The sequence below is a fragment of the Sceloporus occidentalis genome, unplaced genomic scaffold, assembly GCF_023333645.1.
Source record: "Sceloporus occidentalis isolate IW3139 unplaced genomic scaffold, rSceOcc1.0.p SCAF_65, whole genome shotgun sequence".
NCBI lineage: Eukaryota > Metazoa > Chordata > Lepidosauria > Squamata > Phrynosomatidae > Sceloporus > Sceloporus occidentalis.
In genome coordinates, this window is record NW_028317045.1 from 1,578,245 (window position 1) to 1,585,184 (window position 6,940).

The window sequence follows — 6,940 nt, forward strand, 5'->3', positions numbered from 1 at the left end:
GAGAGCTGATTTCTTTTACAGGTAACTTGGAAAATGTATAGTTAAATCAGGTAATCAGAAATCAGCTGTCATTCCCAAGTATGCCTGGCTACTAAACAGCTGTTAGAACCATTGAAATTCTTGAGTGACTGATATAGCGGCTGTGGTTGGTGTACAGAAATTATGGAATTCTAAAATGTATTTATTAGTTATAATAATCTGTGGACACCATTTCATGTGTTTATTAAGTATACTAAGATGTGAAATGTAGGATGGGAGGTGGGATATCTGTTTTAATAAAAAGGCACCACTGGTATGCCGAGGGCTTGCATTTTGTGGCACATGTATTTTCTAAAAATTAGGGTTTGCAAGGATACATAATTTATTAGCTAACAAATTTTATTTTTTTGGGAAAGAAACAATACATCAAAGATAATATAGCTGGATGTGTATGTTTCAGTTCGGTTTTGTTGTTACTAATAAATCTCATCTAGATTGATTTTATATGATTATAATAATTTATGATCGACCTTACAGTTTTCCTGGCTTACCAATCAAATACCAGCTTGTTGTCATGGGGAATGACCCATTCTGAAGCCAATCCCATAATGAAAAAATGCCTAATAATTTTCAGGATACCTGTAAGGGTAAGACTTAGTCACATTCCTTTTTTGCCTTGAGAGAGATTCAAATAATAATATTCTACAGACGTGGATGGAACGACCAGCTGTAACACACAATCTAAGGTTATTCTTATTTTTGCAAACATAAATGATAACATTGATTTATTATAGTATACTTTAAAATTGAGATAAAAATAATGAGTCATTGACTCTATTTGGGTAAGGGGTTAATGCATACTGCATATTTAAGTAAATATGAGGTTAACTTGTTTTTGGTCTTTACCTTTTAGGTAGGCATAATTTTATTTTAAAATATTAACATTATGTGCTGTTCTGGAGCCATATTTCGTTAGTGTATTAGGGTTATGTTGCAGAGTGTCTAGTTTTTAACAAGAAAATAATGACATTTCTCTAATGTAATTAGATCATAACTTGGACACTCAGACCTGGAAAAATTAATCGAATGGATCTTACTTTTAATTACCATATGTTAGTGTCCAATATTTGAGTTATGGCCATATGGCACCCATATTGCACTTACCTCATTAATACAGGCCTTGTAGCTGACGTGGAAGAGAGAAGAAACCTTTTTCTTTAATGTTCACGCCTGACACTTTGTTTCTGACAGGCGCCTCTTTCAACATTTCACTGTTAATCAAATGTGTCTCCTCTTCCCTTTACATATAGTACCAGGAAAGTCTGTGGTGTTAGGACGAAGGTGAGGGCTTTTCATGTTAAGTTATAGAGAACTAAGTGGGGAGGGTAGAGCTAAACACCACTCATCTCACCTGGAAGGAGGCCTAGTATTCATCGGCATATACAATGCTCAATATCTTGAGGTCCAACAACATGGGTGCAAGTTAGTGAATACATTGTTATATTAAAATAAGTTTATGTTAATGTTAACTAATTTAAAGATTTCCTATAGCCAAGAAGACATACTTATTTTTAGCACTGTGAAAACCAAAGGTGTTCATTTACCATGTAAACCTTTATCACAGAGGCACTGAGATTTTCTCTTGTTAAATAGTTTTATTTTTTGCCAGGTTAATATAGAACATCTGAACAAATAATGATAAACAATTAGAAATAAGTTTCTGTTAGTAAGTTTAAGCTTAAGAAATGCTGTATGCACTCTCATAACAAATACAGTTTCCTTCTCCTAAGGGAATACTTTGTCCTTAAAAAAAAGTATAGCGCTAATATCATATGTTCTTATCAGTATGCATTGGAAAAATGGGTTAAGCCATCTAGCAGATTAAGTAGATTGGCCAACGTACAACATGTTACAAATGTCTATTTTTGGTTTTGTGTGATTTTTGGGGGGTAAGATCAACAGTAAGCAGATATCCACTTGATAGTATTAGCCTCTTAGTTTATAAACCAGAAATGTTTCATAAAAACTGAAGAGTGAGTCATAATAAGATGTACTGTGATGTACTGAAAAAGAAGAATAAATCACAGGTATGTAGGAAGCAAATTTAAGCCTATTGGCTGCAATTTCATTTACAATGGGCACCGGCTGGATATATACCTTACACTCTAGCAGCATGAAGTCATTTGCCCAATTTTCCAGATGGCCAGTACAGGGAGCTTGTAGCAATAATGCCTCAACCTTCTGACAGTGTAGGTGTAAAAAATAACACTATTAATAGAGTTAATGCTCTAAAGTACTTTTGAGCATTGGTAGAAGTAACTGTTTCATACAAGGAGAACATGAAGATAAGGTTCTGACTGCATCAGGATGTGGTTATATAACAGGAGCCTCTGTTAAAGCACTGGACGATGGGAGTACAAAAGTGTCTTTTTTGGCAGGGACGTACATATAAAAACTGTAATATCCACTGATTAGCAGGGGAACGAGAAACCAGGCTTGTCCAGCCAATGGAAATTAAAAATATGTGCTCTGCTTTTTTCCCATTGGCTACCGAGTGTTTGTTAATCTATTTCAACCTATCCCTATGTAGACCCACAGGCCTATTGTATTTTGTTTTTATAGGAATCATGCACCATACTATAACAGAAACTGAAAAAAATATAATATAGAAAATTCCAGTCAGGGAATATGTTTTTTTTCTAACATAACAATAAAATTATCACTAGTTTATTGCATTTTTTCCAAGACAACATTGTCAGCCTTATTTTACACGTACTATGTGTAAGGAATAACTTTCATGCTGTTATTATTTCCTATACATATACACACTTTAGGGCTGCATGCAACCTGAGTGCTAAATATGATGCTAACAGTGACATTTGTTATATCACGTCTTTGAATATTAGTGTAAAAATAATGCTGGTAATGCTACTAATGTTTAATACTTAGCTCAATTTGTTCTCTAAATATATAGACACTTTAATATGATTGCGTGCAAATGTTAAAAAGTAGTCACTGAAAATTATGGGATCTGTTCTGTGTTTGAAATCATCCTATTGAGCGATATGCCTCATTGACATGCCACAGCTTTCAATGGAACAGTTGGATAAAACTGCATGAATTAATGTAGAACGCTTGGGTATGATGTCATATTCCAGAGCTCTTCACAGCTCAGTAAGTGACTCCTATGAATATGTTACTATAAGGCAGAATATGGTTTGGCTAAAGAGTACAGTATATAGTGGTTGAACCCTTTGATGTGTCAAGCTGTGCATATTTTTGTAGTTAATTTCTGTATATTAATATGGTTTTCCTTTACCTAGAGGAAACAAAACATATTTTGTGAAGTGGATACAATCAAACGTATGCCCTATTCAAAATACTTATATATGATGATTAATTTAACATGGCTGTACTCTCTTAATTACCATAAAACCTTCAATATTTTTTCACTGCAATAGAGCTATAATTTAATGATTATATGAACTCCCTCACAATGAGGGGGAAAACCATGTACATACATGAATTTAATTATTTTAGCTTTTAATATCTGTATATACTATTTAACCATATACTACATGCTCACTTTAGTTGTAACAATTATTTTATTTAATATGTAAGTATACAATTATGTTGGATTTTTGTGACTATTTGTTTTTAATGTTTAAAAAACCTACTTAAATTGTAACTGTTTGAAGAAGGAAAACAATGTAAGGTCCTCATTTTCCAATGAAAGTCTTTTTGAAATCTATTTCTCTGTGTTTTTTCTTTTGTTTTCTATTGTTTGTCAAAAAAAAAAAAAGAATATTCTTTAAATGTTGAATGTTAGATAAAAAATGATTTGTATGCAATAAGCATTTTAGAAAAAATAATATATTTTATATATGGAAAGAAACACTTAAAAGCCTTTCATTTATTGGTTCATCGAGATGTTCCAAAAAGGAACATTTTGGTTAAACAAACTAAAAGGATATTTAAAAGACATTATATATATATATATATTTATTCACAAATGCATTATAATAATGTATGCATATACTTTGACAAACAGATATCACTGAATGATTCCACTTTCACAGGTTTGCAAGTACATGAAGGGAATAGTGTACACGAAAGGAAGAATTGGGACGCTAAAATCACAAATGCATAATTCAAGTCAGTAGTAAATAAAAATCAATGCATTAAGGTAATTTGTAAATTTTACTTTGTTTAGAATGTTTATTGGAAGAAGGGACCACTGAGGAATTTAACTCTACCTCTTGCTGTAGGAACAGTGGTTCACTTCTTGGTGACCAATACAACAATACAGTGGGGCAAAAAAGTATTTAGTCAGCCACCAATTGTGCAAGTTCTCCCACTTACAAAGATGAGAGAGGCCTGTAATTTTAAAACAGCCCGAAAGCATGATGTTTCCACCCCCATGCTTCACCGTAGGTATGGTGTTCTTTGGATGCAACTCAGCATTCTTTCTCCTCCAAACACGACGAGTTGAGTTTCCACCAAAAAGTTATATCTTGGTTTCATCTGACCATATGACATTCGCCCAATCCTCTTCTGGATCATCCAAATCCTCTCTAGCAAACTTCAGACGGGCCCGGACATGTACTCTGGCACTTCATGACTTGAGTCCCTGGGGGCGTAGTGTGTTACTGATGGTAGCCTTTGTTACTTTGGTCCCAACTCTCTGCAGGTCATTCACTAGGTCCCCCGTGTGGTTCTGGGATTTTTGCTCACCGTTCTTGTGATCATTTTGACACCACGGGGTGAGATCTTGCGTGGAGCCCCAGATCGAGGGAGATTATCAGTGGTCCTGTATGTCTTCCATTTTCGAATAATTGCTCCCACAGTTGATTTCTTCACACCAAGCTGCTTGCCTATTGCAGATTCAGTCTTCCCAGCCTGGCGCAGGTCTACAGTTTTGTTTCTGGTGTCCTTCAACAGCTCTTTGGTCTTGGCCATAGTGGGGTTTGGAGTGTGACTGTTTGAGGTTGTGGACAGGTGTCTTTTATACTGATAACAAATTCAAACAGGTGTCATTAATACAGGTAACGAGTGGAGGACAGAGGAGACTCTTAAAGATGTTACAGGTCTGTGAGAGCCAGATATCTTGCTTGTTTGTAGGTGACCAAATACTTATTTTACCGAGGAATTTACCAATGAATTCATTAGAAATCCTACAATGTGATTTCCTGTATTCTTTCCCCCCATTCTGTCTCTCATAGTTGAAGTGTACCTATGGTGAAAATTACAGGCATCTCTCATCTTTGTAAGTTGGAGAACTTGCACAATTGGTGGCTGACTAAATACTTTTTTGCCCCACTGTATATATAATAATTATCCAACCATTATAAAACCAATATATAATGTGTGTGTGTGTGTGCACTAAATGAGTTAGTGGGCAATCACAGTTGAATAAAGACATAGCACAAAAACTGCTCTGGTTATTTAGTGCAAACATGGTAAAAAAAAACTCCCGGTCCTGAAGGGGTTATTATCCATGGTGTTTATCATACCTGAGTATTTCGTACAGGTTTTCCACCCTATGAATCAGGGCCCTTAAGCGTTCTATCTAGTGTTCTTAATTTTTTTTAGTAAACACAATTAAAAAAAAAAAAAAATATATATATATATATATATATATATATTGTAAGGCTGTTAACCCCAGGGAGATGATTAGCATGGCATTTGGGGCGCAGGTGCTATGGAAATCATACATATGGGTCACTGCCGGCTTTTCCAGGAGGCTAGACGTCTGCAGGATCCGGTCCAGGATTCCTGTGGGGCCTGCATCAGGCACAGGTGCTGGGCATTAAAAACCCCTGGAGCCTGATAACCAGGGAGACTGTTGGGGGAAGAGGACGTTTGCCTGCACTCCCAGGGCAAGGAGAGGCCCTGAAGACGATCATCCCTGAGACAAGTGAGGCAATACCTGCCTGGACGTTTTGTGTGCTGTCGGGGGGAGGTTTTCCAGAGCCTGGCTTAGCTGGGTCTGGCTGGGAGGTCAAGTCAGTGGGTGATTAGGCTGGTTAGTCTGGGCCAGCATCGTACATTTAGTGAGGGCTCCACTTGGGAGCTAGATGTTTCTTTTTATGATTTTTTTGGGGTGTTGCATTTAAACAGTTAAAATAAAGCACTGTTTTGCTACAAGCTGGTGTTCCTGAGAACTGTGCTTAGGACCCCTAAATGTGACATTTATGGCCCTCATTCTACAGGGTTTGTCACAACTGTGACATTCAGAAATGCAAATGAAAACAAGCAAAAAACTATTGAACCAATTTTGCAATGGTTTCAATGAGGCTTGTGCATTAGTTTGTCTGAGTTGGTCAGATGTAAAGTACTGATACTGAAAGGCAAGCTCACTGGATACTTTGGAATGTTTTTATTTTAAATACAAATGTAATTATTGCAATTAGTCAGCCTTTACATTGTAATAGTCAACAAATAAGAAAAAAGTGCTATTTGCAACAACTGGAATTTGGAGAAAATGTGCATTGTTTTCAACTAGACATAAAATCATCAACAACGATCTGACACAACCATTCAGTATCCAGTCTGAATCACACATGAAACTTTAGCTGTCACTCCAGCTGCCACAGACTGACTCCCATGATTTATTTAAATAATAGAATACTGATAGGTCGTACAAAACATAAACATAATATTTTTACAACAAAATATTAAGCATTATTGCCATGTTCATAAAAAGGTTTTCGATTTAAAAAAAGGTTTGCTTTAAGGCTTATATTGACAGTTCTCTGCAAAAATGCTATGCAGAAATATGTGGTGTTTGACATTTAGTTTAGGTTTATGTGTTAGATGGTTTCACCCTATTGAAGCTTGAGTTATATTGCTGGAAATAATAAATCTAATAAACATACATATTACACCAGATTTTTCAGAGTAATCATTGGTTTATATTTCCCCTTTAAATTTCCTTCAGTCAAATATTATTCAGATACTT